The 27,127-nt window shown below is 47.3% G+C and overlaps 1 long non-coding RNA gene across 1 annotated transcript; it reads left to right on the forward strand.

The window, feature by feature from the left end:
- The first annotated feature begins 215 nt into the window (after positions 1 to 215).
- On the forward strand, positions 216 to 26,712 carry LOC105487577 (uncharacterized). The gene is made up of 3 exons (XR_011623230.1): positions 216 to 637; positions 753 to 960; positions 26,553 to 26,712. It is a non-coding gene; the product is annotated as an uncharacterized lncRNA (long non-coding RNA).
- The last annotated feature ends 415 nt before the right edge of the window (positions 26,713 to 27,127 follow it).

Below are 27,127 nucleotides of genomic sequence, written 5' to 3' on the forward strand. Positions count from 1 at the left end.
TCACACAAAGGCCGCTAGTCCTCTGGCCATGAGGGCAGCAGAGGGCAAGGCCCAGGCAGGTGCTGGCACCAGACCAGGAGCAGGGCACCCTTGGAACAGGGTCGGCGCTATCCATTCCCTGGAGTCGGGGTGCACGTGGCAGTCAGGAGTGGGCAGACTCCCCACCTGCTTCCCGGGAGACCGTGGCCTAATTCTTATTTCCAGCCACCTCGCTTCCTGCTTGGCACACCTGGGACCAGCTCCACTTCCACTCAAGGGAGGTTTCCTGCTCAGCTTCAGTAGAGGGATTCCGGAGAACTCTAGAAGATGCCGTGAGAGGGAAGGAAGGCGCGGGCTGTGGAGTCAGTCTGGGTTCCGCCCTGATCTCATGCGAGGAGGAGCTGAGTTTGCCTTGGGCCATCTGGTTTCCCAGATTCTTAGTGGTTTAATCTCAAAAGAGTTGCATAGCAGTGTTTGCCTCACTCAGTGTGAAGCTGCAAGGGAGCGCACACCTGCCCCAGGCCGTGTCTGGAGCACTGTGGGTGCTGACAGCTATCACCCTCCATTTCCTCTCTTTTGCTGAACAGAAAGTAGCTTCACCTGGAGACCATGGCATCCACTTGATGAGTCCACATTGCTGTCATCTTTTGTTGGAAATGTAAGTGATCTCCACACATTTGTATTTTTTAGGCATTGCAAAAGCTTTAAAAGGTCATTTCCTCAGGGGGAATATCCTGGTGAAGGTTTTTTTCTTCCTTTTTGTCATCAATAAGCTCTTCTAGAAATGCCTGTTCTTTGGCTGGAAAAGGTTAAGATTCAGGTCATTCTACAAAACCCACCAAGCAGCCGTGTGAAATATGACACAGATCTTCAAATCACAGACCTTACTGAAGGGGCTAAGGAGTAGAAGGCTGAAAGAAAGACTGTTCGTTCACTTTCAAGCACGAATCTTCCACTGCTGTGAGACGCCGATGCCCGAATGTAAGTGATGACCGGCACACATGACCGCCACTGGCTTCTATTCTCTGGAGCCAACAAAGGCCCATTCCAGGTGTTGCCCTATTCCAGGGCTCCAGCCAGCGGGGCAGCTCCCAGTGACACCTGTTTTCCTGCGATTCTAACAGCACTTTCAGTGCAAGGCACTTTATTGTGAGTGGAATCTTTCAGGCAAGGATAATGTGTTTCCAGAGTGTCTTAGGGACTAGAAATGGAGTTAAGGAATATGAGTAATATCCATGAGAAAGACTGAGGAGAGAAAAGCAAACAAAAACACACAAGAAAGCAGACACCAAGCCAGGTGGGGGTGCAGGCCTCTCTAGCTGGGGAAGGAGCTCGCTTTGTACATGGGGCTTGGCAGAGAGGGGGTGGTCTCAGGGTCGCAGGGGCTCTTGAGTGGCTGGAGCTGGACAAACAGAGGGAGCACAGGTCAGCGGCAGAGGTCAGTGGGGGAGGTCAGCGGCAGAGGTCAGTGGGGGAGATCAGCAGCAGAGGTCAGCGGCAGAGGTCAGCAGTGGAAGTCAGCAGCAGAGGTCAGTGGGGGAGGTTAGTGGTGGAGGTCAGTGGGGGAGGTCAGCAGCAGAGGTCAGTGGGGGAGGTCAGCAGCAGAAGTCAGCAGCAGAGGTCAGTGGCGGAGGTCAGAGGGGGAGGTCAGTGGGGGAGGTCAGCGGCAGAGGTCAGCGGCAGAGGTCAGTGCTGGAAGTCAGCAGCAGAGGTCTGTGGCGGAGGTCAGAGGAGGAGGTCAGCGGCAGAGGTCAGTGGGGAGGATCACCAGAGGAGGTCAGCAGTGGAGGTCAGCGGCATAGGTCAGCAGTGGAGGTCAGTGGCATAGGTCAGTAGTGGAGGTCAGAGGCAGAGGTCAGTGGGGAAGGTCAGCAGGGGAGATCAGTGGTGGAGGTCAGTGGCAGAGGTCAATGGCAGAGATCAGAGGGGGAGGTCAGTGGCAGAGGTCAGTGGGGAGGGTCAGCAGAGGAAGTCAGCGGTGGAGGTCAGTGGCATAGGTCAGTAGTGGAGGTCAGAGGGGGAGGTCAGAGGCAGAGGTCAGTGGGGAAGGTCAGCAGGGGTCAGCAGTGGAGGTCAGAGGCAGAGGTCAGTGGGGAAGGTCAGCAGGGGTCAGCAGTGGAGGTCAGCGGCAGAGGTCAATGGCAGAGATCAGAGGGGGAGGTCAGCGGCAGAGGTCAGCAGGGGAGGTCAGCGGCGGAGGTCAGCAGGGGAGGTCAGCGGCAGAGGTCAGCAGGGGAGGTCAGCAGCGGAGGTCAGCAGGGGAGGTCAGCGGCGGAGGTCAGCGGGGAAGGTCAGTGGGGGAAGCCCTGGGGTTTTCAAAGTGCTTTGCAATGACCCCTTCGGAACTGGAGACAGAGGAAGGAAGTGGTGGCCAAGGATGGGCTGGAGATCACGCCCGTTCCATCCTTCTTTTGACCCTCCTCGTTCTGTTGCAGCCCTGGGAAAGTCGTGGAAGCTCTCTGGGCTCCACTTTCCACATCTGTGAAATGGGGACACATACTATTTGCCAGTTTGGTAAGGGTGTGTATCTGACAGAGGACCCTGGAGATGTCCTGGGACAAGGGTGTCACTTCCTCGCCCCAAACCGGGAGGATCTTGGTCTTGCCCGTTCTGTGGGGTCCAGGGGTGGCAGGTATCCGGGTGAGGATTTGTAGGTCAGCACCCACAGCATCACACTGAAGGGGGCTTGGCTGTTGCTGAGTCTGAGCAGGGGGATTTTCTGAGTTTTATTCGTGCAGTGGCCCCTTGTGCCCTGCTGAGGAGTCAGGTGTCCCATCCCAACATCTAAAGGACATTTACAAGCTGAGGCCCCAGGAGAGGCGCCTGCAGTCTGAGTGCTGGGGCTCAACCCAGACCACAGCGAGGTCTCAGGCACCCTGGTCACGCCCTTGGCATTGACTCTGTGCAGTCATGTGGGACCCAGAGCCGCAGCCGTGCCGCAGAGCGGAGGCAGGAGAGGAGGCAGCCTTCACATTCTATGGTGGACTGGGGAGTGCCTTTGAAAATGCTGTCATTAAACCCAATCACCAAGGGGCATTTTGAGTTCAGGGCACTCTCCCGGGGCACGGAGAGGTCTGGTTCTGTTGTGGCTGATGGGAATGGCTGAGTCTGGACTTAAATAGCCCTTTACCCCCCGGGGTAATGGCACGTTACTGTCAGGAAGTTGCACAATGTAAAATCTCAGTCCAAGTACACAGTTGAGTTCAAAAAGATTGAAAACAGAAGGCTGAATGCCAGCCTCTCGGGGATGAATTTAGGCCATGTTTTAGAATAAAATGTTTGGGCAGAAAACCCACACTTGTCCAAACACTGAGAGACGGGGCGGGGAATCCACTGAGGGAATTCAGGGACAGGAGTGTCCAAGGACTTCAGGGTACTTTGTGAATCAATACTTCGCACTCCTTTTGAAAAAATGTCCTATTTTACGGCAAGAGGATCCAACACTGGTGCTGGATTTGGGTCAAAGGCTCTGGGAGGTCTCTTGTGCTTACACATACATTTCCAGCTCAGTTCTCCGTAAAACTGAAGTTTCCACCAAAGAAAATGTCCCGTAAACCACCAATGCCTATGGACGGTTTTCACACTGGAGCTCACTAACCAGCTGACCTCTTAAGAGAGGGCTGGTACAACAGGTGACACAGGAAACTCAGGTGAGAGGTGGAGAGACAGGAACTCAGGTGAGAGGTGGAGAGACAGGAACTCAGGTGAGAGGTGGAGAGACAGGAACTCAGATGAGAGATGGAAACAGACAGGAACTCAGGTGAGAGGTGGAGAGACAGGAACTCAAGTGAGGGTGTGGAGAGACAGGAACTCAGGTGAGGGTGTGGAGAGACAGGAACTCAGGTGAGGGTGTGGAGAGACAGGAACTCAGGTGAGAGATGGAAACAGACAGGAACTCAGGTGAGGGTGTGGAGAGACAGGAACTCAGGTGAGAGGTGGAGAGACAGGAACTCAGGTGAGAGGTGGAGAGACAGGAACTCAGGTGAGAGGTGGAGAGACAGGAACTCAGGTGAGGGTGTGGAGAGACAGGAACTCAGGTGAGAAAAGGAGAGACAGGAACTCAGGTGAGATATGGAGAGACAGAAACTCAGGTGAGAGGTGTTGGAGATCGTTCCCTACAGTGGCTAAGGGAATAAAGACAAGTTAATGCACGTAAATTGTTAAGATGTGGAAATGATAAAACTTGACCACCGAGCGGGTTGGATGGTGAAGGAGAAGGTGAGTTAGGGGTGTCCTCTGCTTCTAGCAACAAAACGGTTTAGGACAAGAAACCTGGCACAGGCGGGAGCTACCTTGGGGTCATGGTCGGTGATGGGTTCAGTTTTGACCTGGTGGGATTTGCAGCATCATGGGCTGCTTGAGAGGATGGTTGGGTAGCAAGTGTGTGTGTGTGAGGCTGAAGTTCCTTGCAGGGATGGGGCCGAGTGTTACTGACTTGAGACTCAGCAGTACTTAGAAAGAAGTTCAAGAGGGGCAAGAGCAGACCAGGCAGGGAGGAAGCAGGAGGCAGGGATAGAAGTTAGCCCTGGACCAACTTGCAGAGTGAGGCGCAGGAAGAGGTGGGTGCTCTTGGAGGAGGTTGGGATACAGTGGGGACAGTGGGCCAGCGAGGTCAGGGGGACAGCAAGCCACAGAGCGGGAGGTGAGAGGAGTCCCCCTGCTGACACGGCAGCCCCAGAGCTGCCTGCAGAGCTGTGACATCCAGGCCGCCATGACCGACTTCATCTGGCTGCAGCGAGTCCGCTGGTGTGTTCCGTGATCTGAGCCTGTGCCCCTAGAGGACTCAGTGAATTAGTTTAGAAAGTGTGATGAAGAAAAGCTGTGAATGCAAATTATCCATTGATTAAATATAGTTCATTGGGTAACAGAGCCCGTGGGGTGAAGAGGGGTCAAATAACCAAGTGCCCCCTGGGAGAGGTGGCAATCTTGGGCACAGAGGGCCGGGCTTGGTGCAGGTGCCAGCTCTGCTTCTGGCTGCTGCGCAAGGAGCAGTGTTAGTCAGCATGGGCACAAGGCACAGCAGCCAACTCCAACTAGCTCAAGAAGGGAAGACTTTAGTGGCTCGTGCAGCTGCATGCCAAGAGGAGGACTGTGGTTGCAGGCACATTGTGTCCGTGTGTTAGGGGTGGAAAGTGTCCGAGTTACTGGCAGCGAATCCGCACGGGTATGCAGCAACCTCAATTCTTGCCTCCTTAGAAGAAAAAATTCGAAGGAGGGGCATGAGGCAGAAAAAGACGGAGGCAAGTTTCAGAGCAGGAGTGGAAGTTTATCACAAAGCCTTGGCGCAGGAAAGGAAGGAAAGTACACTTGGAAGAGATCCAAGCGGGTACCGTGAAGGTCAAGGGTAGTGTTTAACCTTGATCCCTAGGACTTTATAGGCTGGTCCACCTCTGGCGTTCTGTGCCCCCTTTCCCGTGAGTCTTCCCTGAGGGTGGGCTGCCCGCCTGCGCAGAGCCCTCCTCACACTAGGGAAGTGAGCGTGCACAGTGGGCTAGGAAGTGGGACGCAGGCCCATCCGAGGCCTTCTGCCCTTTTCCGGTGAGTGTCCTGGGAAGGTCAGACTCCACGTGTTGTCTCTTTGTGCACACCCAGGTTCACTTGCCCACTACCGGCGATTTTATTGGAAGCCCTTTTTATCTGTTTGGGAAGTTGCTTCTTCCCGGTGCCTGCATTCAATTGACACTTTAGTGTGACAGCTGCGGACCATCAGGAGATTGTCTCTCCCTAGCTTCAGCTGCCTTTTATTTATTTATTTACTGATTTTTGAGACGGAGTCTCGCTCTGTCCCCCAGGCTGGAGTGCAGTGGCCAGATCTCAGCTCACTGCAAGCTCCGCCTCCCGGGTTCACGCCATTCTCCTGCCTCAGCCTCCAGAGTAGCTGGGACCACAGGCGCCCTCCACCACGCCCGGCTAATTTTTTGTATATGTAGTAGAGATGAGGTTTCACCGTGTTAGCCAGGATGGTCTCGATCTCCTGACCTCGTGATTCGCTCGCCTTGGCCTCCCAGAGTGCTGGGATTACAGACGTGAGCCACCGTGCCCGGCCAGTAATGGTGAACCATCACCCTACGGTGGCCTGACATTCCTGGTAGGTGGGGGAGATCCCTTCCTGCCTTGCTCATGTCTGATCCCTGTAACACGTGGGCTCAGGCAAGATCACAGGGTCTGTCTCTCGCCCTCTTCTTGCCTCTCCTCTGACTTTGCTCTCAGCAGTCTTGCTCCGCGGCTGGGGAGAGACCACCACCCAGGGCACCACCTTTCAGGACCCCGAGCTCCTCACACCAGAAAGAAGAGAAAACTCTCTCCGAATGAGTCTAACTTGGGTCTTGCTTGCGATATCCCCAGTGGAGGAAGTGGAGCCCCAAACCTATGTGGTGACGGCCCCACATAGCACTGTAGGGCCTCGGCAAAAGGAATGACGAACACGCACACTTTAGACGCTGAGTCTAATGTCCCTCAATCTCAATTCCCCAGTCTGCAAAACACACAGGGTATCTAATAGTATCAGATTGAGTATGTATTAATTGAGATGCTGCATGCACAGTTCTCTCCTGGTGACCTGCACAAAATAGGCCTTCAACAAATAACAGATTTTTAAAAAGACTATTTTTTATTTTTATTTTTGACATGGAGTCTTGCTCTGTCACCCAGGTTGGAGTGCAGCGGCAAGATCTCGGCTCACTGCAACCTCTACTTCCCAGGTTCAAGCAATTATCCTGCCTCAGCCTCCTGGGTAGCTGAGACTACAGGCGCCCACCACCACACCTGGCTATTTTTTTGTCTTTTTAGTGGAGACGAGGTTTTACCACGTTGGCCAGGCTTGTCTCGAACTCCTGACCTCAGGTCATCCACCCGCCTCAGCCTCCCAAAGTGCTGGGATCACAGGTGTGAGCCACTGTGCCTGGCCAAGACTTTTTTTTTTTTTTAAAGGAACAGTTTTAGGTTTGCAGCAAAATTGAGCAGAAGGTATAAATAATTCCGGTCTACCTCCTGCCCTCACACAGGCACAGCCTCCCGGGCTATCCACATCCCCGACCAGAGGGGTACGTTTGTTCCCGTCAATGAGTCTACATTGACACGTCATTTTCACCCAAAGTCCCTAGTTTACATTAGGGCTCATTCTTGGTGTTGTACATTATATGGGTTTGGATGAGCAGATAATGGCAGGTATCTATCTTTTTAGTTTTATACAGGGTATTTTCACCGCCCTAAAAATTGTCTGTGCTTTGCCGATTCATTCCTTCCCCTGAAAGCCCTGGCAACCACTTTTGACTGTCTTCATAGTTTTGCCTTTTCCAGAATGTCATACAGTTGGAATCATGCAGTTTGTAATCTTTTGGGATTGGCTTATTTCCCATAGGAATATGCATGTAATTTTCCTTCATGTCTCTTTATGAACTGATAGCTCATTTCTTTTTAGTGCTGAAAAATATTTTACCATCTGGATGTATTCCAGTTTGTTTATTCACCCATTGAAGGATGTCTTGGTTGCTTCTAATTTTAGGCAATTATGTAGAAAGCCAGTATAAACATCCCTGCGCAGGTTTTTGTGTGGACATCAATTTTCAACTTCTTTGGGTAAATACGAAGGAGTGGGACTGCTGAATTGCATGGGAACAGTATGTTTCCCTCTGTAAGAAACTTGCTAGAGTGCAATGAAGGAGTTCCTTTCATTCTACACCCTTGTGTTGTCAGCGCTTTGGGCTTGGGCTGCTTTAGTACGTGTGTAAAGTGTGTCACTGTTGAGATTTGCATTTTCCTGATGACATGTGATGTTGAACATCTTTTCATTTGCTTATTAGCCATCCGTATATCTCCTCTAGTGAGGTACTTATTAAGGTCTTTGGCCCATTTCTTAATCGAGGTGTTTATTTTCTTATTGTTGAGTTTTAAAAGTTTCTGTATATTTTGAATAACAGTTCTTTATTAAATATGTCTCTGCCAATATTTTTTCTCAGCTTGTGGCTTATTGTTTCATTTTCTTCACAGTGTCTTTTGCAGACCAGAAGTTTTAAAATCATGTCCAGTTTATCAATTATTTCTTTCATAAATCATGGATTTGTTGTATCTAAAAGTCTGCCAAACCCAAGGTCATCTAGGTTTTCTTCTGTTACCTTCTAGGAATTTTGTAGTTTTTTGCATTTTACAGTTATGTCTATGATCCACTTTGAGTTAATGTTTGTGAATGGTGGGAGATCTTTGTCTAGATTCATTCATTTATAGGATGTTCAGTTGTTCCAGCATTGTTTATTGAAAAGATTAGCTTTGCTTCATTTTATTGCCTTTGTTCTTTTGTCAAAGACCAGTTGGCTATATTTATGTGGATATATTTTCAGACTCTATTCTGTTCCATTGATCTATTTGTCTCTCTCTGTAATACATACATACATACATACATACATATATATATATATATATATTTTTTTTTTTTTCCCCATACCACAGTGTTTTTAGAGTAAGATGTAGCTTTAAAGTAAGTCTTGAAGTCAGGTAGTGTCCGTCCTCCAAGTTTGTTCTTCTCCTTGAATATTATGTTGGCTAGTCTGGGTCTTTTGCCCCTTTTTATAACCTTTAGAATCAGTTCATCAATATCCCCAAAATAACTTGCTGGGATTTTGACTGGGGTTGAATTAAATCTACAGATTAAGTTGGGAAGAATCTTGATAGCTTGACAATATTGAGCCTTTCTATTCAGGGACATGAAATATTTTCCTTCTTATTTAGTTTTTCTTTGATTCCTTTCATCAAAGTTTTGCAGTTTTCCTCATAAAGATCTTTTGCATATTTTGTTAGATTTATTCTTAAGGTATTTCTTTTTTTTCAAGTGCTCTAATATCAATGGCATTGTGTTTTAAATTTCAGATCCCACTTGTTCATTGCTGTTACATAGGAAAATGATTGACTTTTGCATATTAATCTTGTAGTCTGCCACCTTGCTATTAATGTAATCACTTATTAGTTTCAGATGTTTTTTCTCTGGTCAGTTCTCTCAGATTTTCTACATAGACAATTACATCATCTGGAAACAAAGACAACTTTATTTATTTCTTCCCATCTATATACTTTATATTTTATTTCCTTGTTTATTGCATTAGCTGGAACTTTTAGTATGACATTGCAAAGGAGTCTGGAGAGGCGACCCCCATGCCTCATTCCTGGTCTTAGTGGGAAAAGGTTTGAGTTTCTCTCCAGCAAGTGTGATGTTAGCTGTAGGGTTTGTGTAGATATACTTTATCAAGCTGGGGGAAGTTCTCATCTATCTCAGTTATCATTTTTCAGAGCTGAATAAAAGGTATTACATCGAGTTCCTGTTTAAAGCTGGTTAAGGCACCATCTCTGTGAGGTTTCCGTGCATTGCACAGTCCAGAGCCTATGGTTATGGCCCTTCAGTTTCAGATGAAGAACAAAACCAGAGAGAGGCCCCAGAGCTGCCCTGGAGTGTGGGGTGGAAAACACCAAGAGGCCTGTCTTTCCAGACCTTCTTTGAAGAGCTTCATCTTTAGGTACCAATGCAGTGGGGGTGGGTGTCAGAGGAAGGATGACTAAATCGGGGAACCCTCATGGCAGGGACAGCGTGGGAGTGGGGTTAACACTCCTGTGTTGGCCCTTCTGCATCTGGTTTAATTCTGTCCCGAGAGACATCAGTTCTGTGAGGTCCTGCCGTGTCTCCGGAGCCTCCGAGCTATGGATGAGTGAATGAACTTCACCACCTAATTTATGAGAAACACTTTGTGAGTGTTTTCCATTTCTTTTCTTCTTTAAAAAGGACAGCAAGAAAGAGACAAAAAAGGGAAGAGGACCTGTTTCTGTCTCCTTATCTCCCTCCCACAGCCTCTTCCGCATCCTGCTGCTGTCCCTTCCCCAGTATTCCAGTGGCCCTTGGGGTCTGGCTTGCTGGTGCCACAGCTGGGAATGATGCAGATATTTTGGAATGTCTAGGCCTCAGCATCACATCCCAACTCTATTTCAACATTTTCAGTGTTGATTTATAGTCAATCCTATTTAAAGAATATGTTCTAGAAATTACTTTAAAAGATTATCTAAACACAAAAATTTAGCCACCCTAGCAAGGACCTGTCCTCAGCTGAACTCTTGTGTCAGCCTTAAATTATATTTGATAATAATAATATCAAAACTGGGTCAATGACACTGTCTTGTTACAATTGGAAAGGTGTCGTTCTCTCAAATTATCATTTCCAAAGCAGGATTTATTTTCTTCTCTTGATCCCAAGGTAAATTCTAACTGAGTGAACAGCTGAGAAGCCTGGATTCCTTTGTTAGTATTTTCAGATGAGGGCTTCTCATTGTCAGCCAGGAGTGCTGGATTCATGAAACCGGCCCAGGGCTGCTTTGGGCTTTTCACTAATATATTTGCAAATGAGAAGAGAATTGGCAAGTGAAGATCCAATTTGCTCTGCCAATCACCCCCCATTTTCTCTTTGTATCTCCTATCAAGACCGACAGATTTTAAATGGCTGAGCAACCTTCTGCGCTGGCTCGGGAACCTACAGTGTCGGCTCGGGCCAGGTCCTTTCAAATGGGTTGGAAGAGCAACGTCAAACAGCACCTCACGTCAGAGGGCTCTTGGCATCGCGACCCAGGGGCTGGATTTCCATGTTATCTCGCAGACTTGGACAGCTCCTGAGCAGTGGCATGGAATGAGAATGTGGTCTTAGGGCCCTAATTCTCCGTCAGGGCACTCCTACCTGGAGACCAGCTGAACACAGAGCAAAGTACAATTTACCAAGAGACAGAAAATTGGATGCTGGTGAGCATTTCCATCTGAAGCAGAGCTGGGCTGCATTGACCAGCATGTGGCAGAGGGTGGGAAAGGGCAGCTCTGCCATGACATGAACCCACCAAATGGCCCAAAGTCCCGAGTCTCCTTTGTAGGACCACAGGCAATTCATGCAGCTGCTCTCTCTGTTTTCCCACCTGTGAACCAGAGGACTGTGATGATGCCCCGTTTGCCGAAAATCAAACAAGGTCACGAACCTGAAAACACTTTGCAGGAGTCACACTCTCTATGCAAAGTATATGTACATTAAAGGTAAAACCATATGATGAAATATTTTTCTATTGTGCTGTTGCTGAAGATTGGTAAAACCAAAGACAAGGCACCCTTAAGTTGTCAGAATAGTCAAGAAAAAGAACTGAGGTGAAAAATTGGCCCTATCAGATATCAAAACACAGTGAGAAGTGATTGGAATCAGTGTGATACAGGTGCAAAAAATCATTTTCATTGTTTAACGTCAAGAGTCCAGACTCATTCAAATTAGTAAGGGGAATTATGGGTTATTTAATAAATGCTATCAGGACAATCATTTATGTGTTTGGGAAGAAGAGATCCCAATTCACAGTATTGACAAAAATAATTTTCAGAGAACCGAATGTTATATCAAAAATTCAAAAACTTACACATGAAAATATGTTTCAGTTTTCAGAGGTGGGAACGGGTCTTCTTAAGATCCAAAAAGACAAAGAAATAAAAGATTGATAAATTTGACCTCCTAAAGTTTTTGATGTTTAAAATTTTTTAAATAACTTTTATTGGAGTGTCATATACAAGCAGAAAAGAAGACAAATCTGTGACTTCCTTTGACTGGCAGAATGGTGCATAAGTGATGCTAGGTGATTTCACAGCTAGGGCTTGGGGTAGCTGCAGTTTCTGCTACCCAAGGCTTGGGATCCTCCCTCTTAAAAGCAAACTGTGAGAAACTCAAGTCTCATGAGGATAACTGAGGCACTGAGTTCCCAGCCAGTATTCGGCTTCCTGTATGTGAGCACGCCATCTTGAACTTTCCAGCATGGTCAGTCCCGAGGATTGCAGCCTAGTGCAGTGGAGCCAACTCTCAGAACATAAGGTGGAATCTTATTGTTTTAAGCCACTAAGTTTTAGAATGCTTTGTTATGCAGTAACAGATAACAGAAATACTTCTTTCTTCACGGCTGTGCAGAATCACTTTTAGCATAAACCAAGCATTGCAAGGAGAGTCTTGTTCAGGGCTCTCCTGTTCCATTGCTCCAGTCCACCAATACCACAGAATTTACTTGGATCTCTTTACCTCAGGAACATGTTGAAGTTCTCTATGTAGAGTTCTTGCACATTTTATTTGATTTATTCCTTTTGTATTTCCTGAATATGCCATTATGTCATCTGCCAAAACTAGAGGTTTTTTTTTTTTTTTTTTTTCTTTCTAATCCTTATGGTTGCCTTTTTTGTTTTGTTTTGTTTTTAATAGAACTGGCGAGGACCTCCAGGACAGTGTTGAATAGAAGCGTCAAAGGAGGCATCCCCCTTACTGCCAGACTCAGAGGGCAAGTTTTCAGTATTCCATTTTATCTATGACATTGGGTGAAGGTTGCTTTTTCCCTTTGTAGATACATTTTATCAGATTATGGACATTACCTTTTATTTCTAATTGGCCAAGAATTTTTAAATTATAAGTGTTTGCTACATTTTATTACATTTTTTTTATTGCACATTTGAGATGATGCTATGGCTTTCTCCTTATTCTAGTAATAGGTTGAATTATATTCATTGATTTTCAAATGTTAAACCAGCCTTGCCTTCCTGGTGTACATCTAATTTGGTTGCCATGTATTTTCTTTTTCTATGTTGTTACATTCAGGTTCTTTCTGGTGTCTATGTTTTAAAGAGAGATTGACCCATAATTTTTCTTTTTGTAATATTCTTACCTGATGTTTAGTGTAATGGAGAAATTTTCTTGGCTGGGTGCAGTGGCTTATGCCTGTAATCCCAGCACTTTGAGAGGTGGGCGGATCACCTGAGGTCAGGAGTTCAAGACCAGCCTGGCCAACATGGTGAAACCCTGTCTCTACTAAAAATACAAAAAAATTAGCTGGGTGTGGCGGGTGCCTGTAATTTCAGCTACTTGGGTGGCTGAGGCAGGAGAATCGCTTGAACTCGGGAGGTGGAGGTTTCAGTGAGCTGAGATCGTGCTATTGCACTCCAGCCTGGGCAACAAGAGCAAAACTCCGTCTGAAAAAAAAAGAAAAGAAGTTTTCTCTCTTTTTCTGTTCCTGGAAGAGTTTAATTGTAAGTTTAGCGTTGTTTCTTTTTTAAATGTTCAGTAGAATTTATTAAAAAAGACGTCAAGGCCTGGAGCTTTCTCTGTTCTGAGTTTTGAAATTATAAAGTCAGTTTATTTAACAATATACTATATAAGCCAGAAATTATTGTCGATGTCTGTCATAGGCAAAAAGATTACCCTATGTGTACTGTGAATTATATGCAGGGATATTAATTTCCGTGCATTTTTTTGAACAGTGAAAAATTGGAAACAACCTAAGTTTTTATGACGAGGGACAACCCCAGCATCTTTTTAATTAAATAAAGTAATTTTCAGAGCAATGTGTTTAGTCCGAATCTACTGAAAACATGTAGCACCGAGCCCCAGTATGGTGCTGTTTATTTTCTAATCCTGTTGGTTTCTGTGTGTCAGTGTGGAGAGGGGTAGTGAAGACACAGCAAAGCAGACCAGCTGCAGCGCTGGGGTGCCGTGGAGGTGGGGTGCAGGGCGAACCAGCATTGTCAGTCATCTGTGAAGTGAGGTTTTCTTTTGACAAGGAAATGACTCCATGTGTAACCTGCATAATAAAAACGTTCTTGTGGGTGCCCAGGAACAGCGGTCCCTAGATACCTGCACTGGTCTGCTTGCGTAGTGGCCATCCTTTATCCAGGCCCCACCTCCCCCTCCTGTCCTCCAAGACCAGGGACCTCAGCTTTCTTCCCCAGAGGAAGCTTCTGTAAGCAGTTAGGGTGGGGCTTCCTCCACTTCCCGAGAGCAAGGCCGACCTGGGCCCTGGTGGGTCACTCCTGCCACCTCCTCTGGGTCCCAGAGCCGGCCGCAGCTGAGTGTGTGATCCAGGAGGAGCAATCGGAACCCTCCCCTGGGTCAGTCCTCTGGAAGGTTCAGGAAAAGGCGGCCCCTCTGCCCTGGGGAGATGGAGTCTGGGGAGCCTGTGCCTGTGCTTGCAGGTGCCTGTCTCAAGAACCAAACCAAGGGAGGTGCACAGAGTGGAGGGAGGCGCAGGGGTGGGACCCCGGCAGCTTCTGTGGAGCCGCGTGTTCCAGGCAACCTGGAGCCTGTGGCCCTAGTCAGTTCCCCAGGTGTGTGGGGCCACACGTTCCCCTCCAAACTTAGGCAGTGGAAGGCTGAGTTTTTGTCTCAAATGCCTGAATGAGAATGTGGCAGAGCTGGGGTCCAGCCCTCCTTGTACTCCAAGAAGTGGTTGGTGTGTGTACTAGACACTCACTCACTCTTTGTCTCCATTCTCTGTGAAATGGGTGGCTCAATGCTTTGGTTTTTTAACAGGATACTGATAAAGAATATAAAAGAATGACAGCGTTTGAAATTTCCAGCTAATAAAAATTGTGTCACAAACAAAATCAAATCTGCAGATGATGCAGACGTCCTGCGCTGCTGTGAGGCTGAGCGAGGGGCGGCTTGCGGGCTGGTGTGCTCTGTCAGCAGAGGCGTCAGCTCCTCAGGAAGCAACTGGGCCGGGTTCTCTCCCAGCCTCCCACCTCCGCCCCTAGTCTTCAGGTCATATTGAGCATGACAAGAACTTCCTAAGTGGTGGCAGGTGTGAGCAGCTGCCATTTAACAATAAATACTATGTACTGACTTGTGACAGGCCAGGCACAAAATCCCAGAGCTACACAAAATGACAATGGTAATGTTATTGTCTCCATTGTACAGATGAGGAAACCGAGGCTGGCAGAGGGCAATGAGGTACTCGAAGTGGCATTCATGTTAATCACGGCAGAATCAATGTTAAACTTAAATGCCAGATCCTCAATGTGCAGACTTGCAAACACCATGTGGGCTGTCTGTGTGTTTGCTCAGGGACCACAGAGGCGACAAAACACTTGACAGAAGAAAGTGATTTGCAAATACAATTTTAAAACATTGATTTAAAAATCCTTTGCCTTCTGAGGATTACAAGGAGTTAAAATGCAGCATGTAACCCAGCAGGTAGCGGTTGACAGGAAAATCAGGTTTCATTGTTATCATAGGATGATTAGGAGTTTCACTTTAAAGACCGTCTTCCTGTCTCCTCTTCTTTTTAAAAAAATACTTTGACTTCTCTGCAAAAGGCTTCTGGAGGAGTTAATGCTTCTTCATGTATGAGAAAACCAGCTCCGCAATGCCCTGCCATTGCTGCCGCTTCGGGCTGGCGCTCACGGAGCCTTGGGGCTATTTTCTCTCCCCTAGCTTGTTTGTGGAGAGGAGACCCAGGAGTAACAGTCTTTCAGCTGGGAGTGCAGGAAACATGCTCCTTCCTGGGACGCCCAGGGTGCATTTGGCTTCAGGCACGGATGAGTCCAGGTTAAGATGGCCAGACTTAACAAAAAACAAAACAAAGAAACAGGGCACCCAATTAAATTTGAATTTCACATAAAGAATGACCTTTTTGTAGTTCAAATATGCCCCCCTTTCATTCTCTATCTAAAATTCCACTTTAAGCGGGCACCCAGGATCTCATCTGGCAACCTGAATTCAAGGGTTGAGATAATCGTTAACTCTGCCCCTCACTCCTCTCTTGCAGGCTTCTCTCCCTGCCGGATGGGTTTTGTTCTGTTCATGTCTGCAGTTGTGGTTGTGCTGTGTACCTTTCCAGAGAAAGAGAGGACTCTTCTGTTCTCGGGGTTGTGTGCTGAATTTCAGGGGGCACGGCCTGTGCCCACCCCTGAACTCACAACGGGGGCTGCAGTATGGAGCGTGTGGTTTGAAGCAGAATGTTGTGATGGGAAAGTGAGTTGGCCCCACTCAAATGACTCGCAATGTGCTCCCTGCAGGAAGAGAGTTCTCCTGCCAGGATACAGTGCAAGGGATACCTCGCTGGCTGGACAAAACCGCGCAGACTCCTGGGCCATGGTGCGTCATCCTTGCCTGGCAACTGGAGGACAAAATCCCATCCATCTAAAACCCACAAAGCAGCTCTGTGCTGGAGGCCAGGGTCCCTGGGCCGGGTCTCTTACTGTTGAAAGAGTTTCTGACATTTTAGTTATTTTCCTGTGTTAGAACAGAATTCTTCTGGGTCAGCAGTAACATTCCTTTCCCCCATTTTGTAAATCTGTCCACAGGCCCCGGGTGCGGTCCCAGGAGGAAAGAAAGTGGGAGACGGAACTCCACGGGCATGGGGCGTCCATGTCAGGGGTCCCTGAGGATGCGGAGAAAGAATTCGAACCTCCGCTCCAAAGGCTATTACTAAATTTTAAGCTTGGCAGAACATTGACCATTCTGGAAATTAATATGGCCACTAATAATGATACTAATTAAAAAAACATGTTCTAGAGTCAGAGCCAAACCATGCGGGGAAGTGCAGAGCCCGGAACTGTAGGTAGTTGGTCTTGGTGCATTCTTTAGGATGTGTCTAAGTTTAATTAAAAAGAACAGATATGGCTGTAGATGTGTGGTATTATTTCTGAGGACTCTGTTCTGTTCCATTGGTCTATATCTCTGTTTTGGTACCAGTACCATGCTGTTTTGGTTACTGTAGCCTTGTAGTATAGTTTGAAGTCAGGTAGCGTGATGCCTCCAGCTTTGTTCTTTTGACTTAGGATGGGGGATGAGGGAGGGATTGCATTGGGAGTTATACCTGATGTAAATGATGAGTTGATGGGTGCTGACGAGTTGATGGGTGCTGACGAGTTGATGGGTGCAGCACACCAACATGGCACAAGTATACATATGTAACAAACCTGCACGTTATGCACATGTACCCTAGAACTTAAAGTATAATAAAAAAAATCAAAAAAAGAATAAATAAATTAAAAAAAGAACAGATATTTTGTTAAACCATTGCTATAGGCGAACCGGGAGACCTGCAGAGATGGCAGATAGAGTCTTACCCTCTAGCACTGGCAGCGCTGTGTGGGAGCAGGCACAGCCCCAGGAGGTGGACCAGGATGGGACCCACAGGTGGGGACAGAGGGCCCGGGGCAGCTCCCGCGGGCTCCTGCAGAGGCAAAGGCTGGAGAGCAGGGACAGCGTGAGGAGTGATCCCGGAACCGCTGACCCCTCCTCTCCCCTCCTCTCCATGAGCCTCTGGTCCTGGCAGTGCTGGAGAAGGGTGAGAGAAACCCAGCTCATTCCATGCGGCGTGCATTCCCAGGAAGGTGGCCAGACAGCAGTCAGGCCTCAGTGGAACTCGAACCTCTCAGCTCATCCATCGGAGGGAGGAGAAAGGCAGTGGCTAAACAAGACAAATCCAGCTGCTGCCTTCAGCGATGGGGTCTGCCAGGCGATGGGCAGGAGGGACGGAGGTGCAAGTCCCCAGTTCTTTTTTTAAAATTTTACTTTAAGTTCTGGGATACAAGTGCAGAATGTGCAGGTTTGTTACCTAGGTATACCTGTGCCATGGTGGTTTGCTGCACTTATCAACTTTTCTAGGTTTTAAGCCCCATATGCATTAGGTATTTGTCCTTAGTCTCTCCCTCCCCTTGCCCCCAACCCACGGACAGGCCCCAGTGTGTGATATTTCCCTCCCTGTGTCCATGTGTTCTCATTGTTCAACTCCCACTTATGAGTGAGAACATGTGGTGTTTGGTTTTCTGTTCCTGTGTTAGTTTGCTGAGAATGATGGCTTCCAGCTTCATGTCCTTCCTGCAAAGGACATGAACTCATTCTTTTTTATGGCTGCATAGTATTCCATGTAGTCTTAGGTTCTTGTTCCTCCGTGAGGCGACCACTGCCTGGGGCTGGCAAGGCAAGATGTGGGAATTAATTAGACTTTCCATCTGTTTTAGATTGAACATAAAATAGCAAAACAAAAATAATCTTCATGTTTCTACCCTCTAATGAAATGTGCACCCAGCAAACCTCTTCCTCAGAGTAAAACTAGTTCCCTAGGGGCATGGACACCACCAATTCCATGAGGCCCCTGTGGTGGCGAGGACAGGCCAGCATGCTCAGGGCTGTGAAACTCAGCTCTGCTGTTTTCTTGCCGAATGACCCTGGGTGTGTGACTTGATATCTCTGAGCCTCAGCTTCCTCACCTGTAACACGTGGATATAAGGCCCTCATCACAGGGCTGGTGAGCAGATCACAAGATGTGCTTTCCTCTCCTCTTAGCACAATGGCTGTAACCAACAGGACAGATAAAGGAAGGGGAATGGTGGTGTCAGTTCTGCCAGCACTTAGGGAGTAGCTCATTGTATTAGTCCGTTTCCACTCTGCTGATAAAGACATAAAGAGGTTTAATGGACTTACAGTTCCACGTGGCTGAGGAAGCCTCACAATCATGGTAGAAGGCAAGGAGGAGCAAGTCCCATCTTACATGGATGGCAGCAGGCAAAGAGAGAATGAGGAAGACACAAAAACGGAAACTCCTAATAAAACCATCAGATCTTGAGAGACTTATTCACTACCACGAGAACAGTATGGGGGAAACTGCCACCATGATTCAACTATCTCCCACCGGGTCCGTCCCACAACATGAGGGAATCATGAGGGTACAATTCAAGAGGAGCTTTGGGTGGGGACACAGCCAAACCATGTCACCATCATGTGCTCGGCCCTGAGCTAGGCTTGGATAAATTATGTTTATTTCCATGCATGGAGTTTATGAGCCTGTTATAGGGTGGCGATACTCTGTCATGCAGTTAGTTAATAAATAATAAATATACAGATAATTCCAGTGTAAATTATTTAGTGCAAAGTATAAATTCTGTAGGAGCCTAAGGAAAGGGAAATTGATGAGGAGTTAGGGTAGCAGTGAACATGCTAAAAATAGCTAACTTTTTATAGGGCTTTTAAGCTGGATCACTCAGGATTAGGTTCAGCTGCAGGTAGCAGAAATCCCATCTAAGAAAACCCGGTGCAGTCCCAGGAGGAAAGAGAGTGGGAGATGGAACTCCACGGGCATGGGGCATCCATGTCAGGGGTCCCAGAGGACTCGGAGAAAGAATTCGAACCTCTGCTCCAAAGGCTATTATTAAATTTTAAGCTTGGCAGAACATTGACCATTCTGGAAATTAATATGACCACTAATAATGATACTAATTAAAAAAACATGTTCTAGAGTCAGAGCCAAGTCAGAGCGTCTTCAGCTGGATAAACATTGATATTCCCTTTACCTAGAATAAACCCGGAGGTAGGAAGTCTGGGGTCGGCTTGTTGCCCTTCATCTCACTCCCATCGCCTGTTTTCAGGGATCCAGACTTTTTCTGTCTTTCTGCTCCATAGTCCCTCATGTGTAGCTTCTAGCCTCCAAATTTCCTCATGGTTGCAAAATGGCTGCCACAGCTGTAACCATCACGTCTGCATTCCTTCTAGCTGAATCTGTCCCCTTCACGTGGCCTTTCTGGGATCCCCTCCCAACAACTTTCTATTGCCAGGGAGCCAGGAAATTTAGTTTCTTAAGAAGGGCACCTTGCTGTTTCTAACATATAGGAGTTTTGTGACTAACAGAGAAGAATAGCTATTGGATACATGGTAGAGAGTACCTGACTGTGAGGTACAAAGCTTCTCCCCTTGTTCCATCTGCCATGTCTCCTCTTTCTCTCCACTCTACCCTCTTTCCACAGCCCCGGACTCATCTTAGACTGGCCTGGTGCAAGATGCCTCGACTCCATGTGTGTTATATGCTTCCACAAGGCAGCCTGTTCACCTGGACAGTCTGGTTGTCTGCCTAGCTAGGCTGCTTCATTTGCCCTGGTGTATCCAGAGCTGAGTGCAGGGCCTGGCACATAGCAAGGTTTCCACAGGACTCTGGGGGATGAAGGTTCAGTGCTGCATGCGTTGCCTGTTCTGTGCAGGTGCCCTCAGGTGCAAGCACCCAGGTGAGGTGGAGGCAGAAGGAAGAGTTGACCAGTGTCCAGGTCAGACCTCTGTGGATGATCATAATTACTTTACCGAAGTCCTTTTGGTTGCTGTGTTTAGTTTTGTTTTAAACACTGTAATTTAGCCAGGCCACCTCTTCACTGATGAGTATTCCATTGGTGTAATTATTGTCTTTTGCTTAACAAAAGGACATTTTTGACTAAGAGGTATCTTCCCAGACTATGTCAATTGGCTGGAGAGGACAGGGTCTGTGTTAAAAAAAGAAGGTGGAGAGGGAGAAGCAGCCCAGCCGCTGACCGCAGTGATGAGTGCATTGATCCTGGAGGAGATGAGCCCAGGTGAGCACGAGGAGCGGCGGACCCGGGCTGCTGCTAGGGGACTTCCTTGTCTTCTCATTAGGAAATAACTATTGCGTTATTGCTTAGGAGAATGTTATCTCCTAACATTTGTTTGGAGGCAGAGGACAGGGGTGGATCAAGAAAACAGAAAGTACAAAAAGTCAAAAGTTTATTCCCAGTCTCGTCATCTGGAAATCACTACTTTTTTTTAAAACTCTTATTTTAGGTTCAGGGGTACACGTGCTGGTCTATTATATAGGTGAACCCGTCATGGGGGTTTGTGGCATAGATTATTTCATCACCCAGGTACTAAGCCTAGTACCCAATAGTTCTTTTCTCTGCTCCTCTCCCTCCTCCCACCCTCCACTCTCTGACAGGCCCCAGTGTCTGTTGTTCCCCTTGTTGTGTCCATGAATTCTCATCCTTTAGCTCCCACTTATAAGTGAGAACATGTGGCATTTGGTTTTCTGCTCAGCATTAGTTTGCTAAGGATAATGGCCTCTGGCTCCATCCATGTTCCTGCAAAAGACATGATCTTGTTCTTTACTCTGTCTGCGTAGTATTCCATGCTGTACATGTACCACATCTGTAAAGTCCAGTCTGTCACTGATGGGCATTTAGGTTGACTCCATATCTTTGCTACTGTGAATGGTACTGCCTTGAACATAGATGCACGTGTGTCTTTATGGCTGAATGATTTATATTCCTTTGGGGATATATCCAGTAACGGGATTGCTGGGTCGAATGGTAGTTCTGTTTTCAGCTCTTGATGAATCACCACACTTCTTGGGAATCACTACGGTTAATGTTTCATAAACATCATTTTAGAGCTTTTGCAATGCATACCTTCTACCAGAAGAGTAGATAGAAATAATTTTACACAAATGAAATACATCATGCATTAGATTTTATATTACTTGTATTTAACTGAAGAAAATGAATCTAAAACTGAATGCGAAGGAAATGGATGAGTGAATATGTGTGTTTTCTTCATAAGTGATATTAGTGATTTTTCCTAAAAATCTAAAATTCAAAAGTTAAGCTACAAAGCTGGTGTTAGGGTCAACCTTTTTTTTTTTTTTAAATCTAGTGTTATAACTTTAACAAGATCTGTTGATTTCTTCCCTTTGAATTTGCACACTTACATCTCCTACCCTCTTTTCTTTCTCCCCTATGACTTTTGTTGGGTGGACTATTTTTACAGACTTACATTTTATATCATCTACGTTTTGTTCTGTGCTACAATTACCATGTATTTCATTTGAGACCCTTCCACATTCAGATGCATTCAGCATTTTCATTCCAGCTTCTTCATGCCTGAATTTTAACATTTTAATGATTCAACTGCTGTATGGCTAAATTTTTGTCATCAAGTACTTTTTTTCTCGAGAAGGGCTCCTGGGTGCTATAGTGGTGGAATTCTTCTGTGGTTGAGAATCCACCTTAGCAGGTTCTATGTACGGTTGAGCCTTAAACAACAGGGGTTTGAGCTGCGCGGATCCACTCGTACATGGATTTTCTTCCGCCTCTGCCACCCTCCTCTTCCTCCTCCTCCACGGCCTCCCCAGCGTGAAGACGATGAGGATGAAGACCTTATGACGATCCATCACCGCTTCAGGAATAGTAAATGTCTTTTCTCTTCCTCACTATTTTCTTAATAACGTTTTCTTTCTTCTAGCTCACTTTATTATAAGAACGTAGTATATGATATCAATAACATACAAAATAGGTGTTAATCAACTGTGTGTGTTATCAACAAGGCTTTTGGTCAACCGTAGGCTATGAGGAGTTACATTTTTGAGGAGTCAAAAGTTAAGCAGATTTGTTTTAATTGCATGGGGGTCCACACTGCTAGCCCACAAGCTGTTCAAGGGTCTGCCATCACTCTTGGGTGTCTCTTCCCTCAGGAGGAGCTGGCACCTGACCCAGAATGCCTGGCGCGGGCGAAGCTGGGCAGCGGACGCCTCTGCCTCACAGGTGGCTTTTCCCCGGCCTGGACACTCACACGACATTTTCTCACCCTGGAGACTCAGTGACTCCACTCGGGTGTGTCTCGATGAGGAACGGCTGTGAACCAGTTGTTCCTGGAACAGGAATAACATGTCCCTTTAATCTGCAGATGCAGACTTGGTTTGTTCAGGGAAATTGTTCCAATTTTATCCATATATTCTTTTCTGTTCTATTTATTTCTGTTTCAGATATACCAGTTGTCCCTGTATTGGGCTCGTCTTCATATTTAATTAGGTTGAATCATAGGAAATTGTTATTTTTGACCACTTGTTAAAACCTATAAAAATTCAGAGAGAGCCGCTCACATGTTCTTGTGGTTCCAATTAAAATTCCTTTCTTTTCCCTTGTCCTTTCTTTCATTGTATTATCTGTGAATATCAATAAGCCCTACCTGCACGTACCTAATCAAGATTTAGCTGTGTTTATCTGGCTCCTTGTGGTTTCCGATATAGGTATTATTTATCTAATGAAGAATTAGTAGCCTCAATTTATTTCTGTATCTCTTCAATTTTTCTTTGCATTTTATTCCAGTTGTCTCATTTTATTTTTGAATTCTTTTCTCAGTGAATTCTTACGCTCTTTATTTTTAGCTAACTTTCACATTATTTATTATTGGAAGCTTTTTTTTTTTTTTTTTTTTTTTTTTTTTACTTCTTGCAGTATGCTGCAACAGTAGGTTTAACCTTTGTATTTTGCATGCCATTTTCCTCTCTCTCTTTTTTTTTTCTTCTCAGCTGTACTATGTCTAGATACTCCTGTGCCTGTCTGGCTGCCTTTCTCTCTTCTAGCCGCCCTCCCTCGCTTCCTGCCTTCCTTCTTTTTGAGCTCAATCAACGTGGGAAGCCCTGTGAGTCTTCTCTCTGACTAAACAGAATGTGAAACTTCCCTGGGACTGATGGGTTCTGTGTCCTCCCTGCTCTGGTGGGGCTTGAAGGTACAGCTGGAAACTCTCGTCTTTGTGCAATTTTTGTTAGTAGTCTGGGATGATGGAGGAACTCTTGCAAGTTCAGGGCACAGCCAGTTCTGCAGGCGATGCCCTTGGGTTTCCGTTTATTGCCCCGATTTGTCCTCTGCCAGAGACAAGGACCCCTGTGTGGGCTCCTCCCAACCCAGTGGAAGCAGAGAAAGAGGGGGATGGGGAGGTGGGGAGCTGCCCCTGGATGTCCTGCAGGATCCCTTCGCCTGCAGGAGTCTTGTTCTCTTTCCAGTTTCTTCCCTCTATCCTAATGTGTTTACTGCTATAGAATATTCTGCCCTGGACAACTGTGGTCAGTTGGTCATCCCATTTTCCTCTCCAGCTCTTCCTCCTGCTCATCTCTGGGGCTCCTTGGAGGTAAGAGGTAGGTGAGGGCTTTAACCCCAGAGACTCTCCTTCAACTGCTGACCAGTTCTTTTTGAATTTAGGTTTATTCATGAAAAAGCTCAGAATACTGTCCGCTTACCCTCTTCCCCAAGGTTCTGTTTCTCAGGGAGAGGAACCTGTTGTTGATTCCCATACTTTTTCCTCCTGGACTTCACTTTTAAAAGATGATGACATGAAGCTAGTCTTTTTTGGATGTTACTATTGTGTTTTAAAACTGGTTTTCACTGATTGCTTATTGTTCAGTTTTATTAGGTTTTACAGGATGTTTCTGTGGTCTGGCTTTATTTGGAGAAGGACCCTTAGTGTGTTTTAAATATAATGTAAAATGCAAATGTCATTTCCACACTGCTCATCTCCACAATGCTCAATTCCTAGGCTTCCTCCCAGGTGACTTCCACCAGCCTCTGACACACAGGTCTCTGCCCCTGGAGACCCTGCATGGTCTCAGACAGACCCAGCCCTCTCTACCACTCATTGTGTTCCCCTGAGTCACGGCAGAATATGCTGGGAATTCATGGTCCTGAGATGGGAGGGGCTGGCTGCAATCGCCTCGCTCTGTTCCAGCCCTTGTAAAACCAGGATGGCCTTGCCCGCTTTATCCCAGTGAGTCCTGGAACGCCCAGGTATAAAACCCAGTGCGGGATGCTTTCTGGGGTCCTCAGCCACAGTGCAAGTGGGGCACTTTCAGGTGAGACCTCTCTGCCCCGGCCACTTCCCTGAGCCTGGGAGACTGCCTGGCTACGAGCCCTGGGCTCCTGTGGTTCCTCGATGCCTATCTGTAAGTAGTCACCCGCTTCATGTAGCTCTTGTGGGAGGGGTCCTGGCTCCCTGGACTTGGGTAAGTAGTAGGAGTGCAGCCCAGGACGCCGTGGGCTGAAGTGGAGGCCAGTGCCTGGCGAGCCTGCTTCCAACCCCCGCCTGTGTGGCTTCCTGTGCCCCACCCTCCAGGGCTCTTGCCGCCTCCTGACCTGCGCACCCACCTCTGCCTCCTCTGCTGCCCCTTTGGGTCCTTCGACCTCTCGCGGTGGCCATGGTCTAGGCCTCAGTCCCTGGGGCCTTGCTTTTCCCTTCTTGGTGGTCTTGTCCAGGCTTGTGGGTTTAAACCCCTTCATGCATTGATGACCTTGACGCCTCTCTTTTCCGAACTTGTCTTCCGAACCCCATCTCAGCATGCCTGATGGGAGGGCTCACAGGTGTTCCCTGTCCACCCCGGCCCGTGCCACCTGCCATCCACATCCCAGCCCTGGCAGTGCCCCTGGCCTGGCAGAATCAGGCCAGCTCTGAGGCAAGGAGAACCCTGAGTGCTGGAGGTGGGTGGGGTGGGGTGGGCAGAAGCTGGTGGGGAGGGCAGAAGCCAGCAGGCAGTGGGTCCATGGAATGGGGACAGCTCTGCTGGCACCCACCAAGGACCCTCACCCAGCCCGTGCCACCAGCAGCCTCCCTATCCCAGCCTGTCCAGGGGAGGAACTTCCAACCCGGGAGCCACCCTGGCCCTTTTCCTTCTCCCCGCCCACATCCAGCCTGTCAGGAAATTCTGTCTCCGCTTTCACAGCTCAGACCCAGAGCCCGCTGCTGCTCCAGCTTCCCCGCCAGTCCCAGCCACCCTCATTCACCCTCCATTATGCAATGCATTATTTCTCAGTCTCCTTGCTTAACCTCTGCTTATTCTCAGGAAGGGGATTCCCACAATGGCTTGCTCTCTCTTTCAGAATAACAGGCGGCTCCCTAGGCCCCATCTCTCTGTGCTGACCTCCCTCTTCCTAGAAGGGTCCTCCTGGAAGCACATCTCTGCTCGGCTCCCCTGCTCAGCTGCGGCTTCTGGTGAGGCCCACCCTGGCACTTCATTTCAAATTGCAACTCTCCCTGGCACCTCCGCCGGTTTTATTGTCACTGTTCACACCCTACACTGTGCTCCTATTTCCTGCTTTTTATCTGTTTCTCTTGCTAGAAGGCAAATTCCACAAAGGAAGGGTTTTGATTCTCTTCAGTTCACAAGTGTGCCCAGCACCTAGTAGACAACACACAGGCAGTGAACAAACACATCAGTGCAAGTTCAGTAAGTGAATTCTTATGGAAACAAGCTGTGGAATTAGAAGCAAAAGGTTTGGGGTCCCATCCTGAGTCCACCACTCATGCAAACGCTCCGTGATTTGGTCTCTTACCCCTCAAGTGGGGATGCTACCAGCTTGAATGATGGTGGCAATGTGCCTGCCATGGTTACTCGAAATGAAAATCCACTTCCAGATTAGGTCTGTTGCATACATTAAGTAGCTACCTGGGCTGGGAAGATAGCCAGAAGTGGAAAGCTTTATAAATAGTGGGTTACAGGAAAAGTAAAGAACTTTGCTCAGTAACCTCAGCACAGTCAACCCCCAAGGAGGGAAAGAGGAGCCCCCCCCACCACCTGTATGTCATTCAGCTTCTTTCCCAGCAGCTCTGCGAGCCAGCTTCGTCTCTACATGCACAGGAGCACACGGGCTGGGGGTAATTACATGGCTTGTTTGAGAAGCCAGCCTGGAGCCAAATTCTTCTTTTCCCCCTCAAATGCCCGGCCTGCTCTCCTACGCCGCAGCAACCCTCAACTGCAAAACATACAAATGAAATATTCAGATCATGACTTCTGATATCATTACTCTTCACTTCCTCGCTTTTTTTGTGACCTTCTATTAATAGACCATACTTAGGGGACTCAGAGGCACAGGCCACCACTTACTAGAATTTAAAATAATTATTAAAAATATTTATTGGACTCAGCTTTCTACCTTTTATTGAGAAATTCTAATTACATGACTTCTTTGTGCGCATTATTCAATTTGCACATCAAAACCTGACATTTCTGTTAAATTCTGGTTTTGTCACATGATTTTTTTTCACCTAGTATATAATAATGCCATCATATTGAGAATTATAAAAGTTCAGAACGATCCCTAACTCCCCTGAAACCTGTCATTATACTTAAATTTCCAACTGACTTTCTAGAATATTCTACTTTTCTTCCTTTGTTCTATGCAAATTCCAGGTGGTGAGGACTCTTCATTTCCTTGGCAGGGCCCCTTTGGTAGCTTTTCCTGGAAACACGGAGAAGGAGCTGGCTCTCAGCGTCACTAAGATGGCTCTGCTGGGCTCTCTCCGGCGGGTACGGGGTCTGCATGCACACACGCTACAGCACAGGCTGCGTGACCACAAAACCCACCAGGAAAGACCCAGCAAAGGCACTGGGGTTGCCATGCATGTGTGAAAGGGAGAACTTGTTCGCATCTGTCCCCTGGTGAGCACTTGCTTCCCGAGGACTCCGATTCATTCTTCATAAAAAGCGTGCATCACAAAGATAACTCCAGCTGCATGGAAGGTGCCAAGATGTGACGGAAATTAGGAGGAGGTAATTGCTCGCCCGCGCTCTCTCTGTGATAAGCTTCCACGAGAGAAGACAGGAACATTTAAGAGCCTGAAGTTACCATGTGATGCCTGTACAATGAGGCCAGCGTGGCTTGCTGGAACCCCAGAGAACTTCTTGGATGATGGCATTGCCCTCAATGTTCCCGGTTCTCTTTTTCCTTTTCTTTTAAAAAATAACTCCTCCTGTCTCCCCAGGGCCTTCACCAGTGCATCTGGGAGGTTATTTG

Source organism: Macaca nemestrina, chromosome 5 (assembly GCF_043159975.1).
Source record: "Macaca nemestrina isolate mMacNem1 chromosome 5, mMacNem.hap1, whole genome shotgun sequence".
In the NCBI taxonomy this organism is placed as follows: Eukaryota; Metazoa; Chordata; class Mammalia; order Primates; family Cercopithecidae; genus Macaca; species Macaca nemestrina.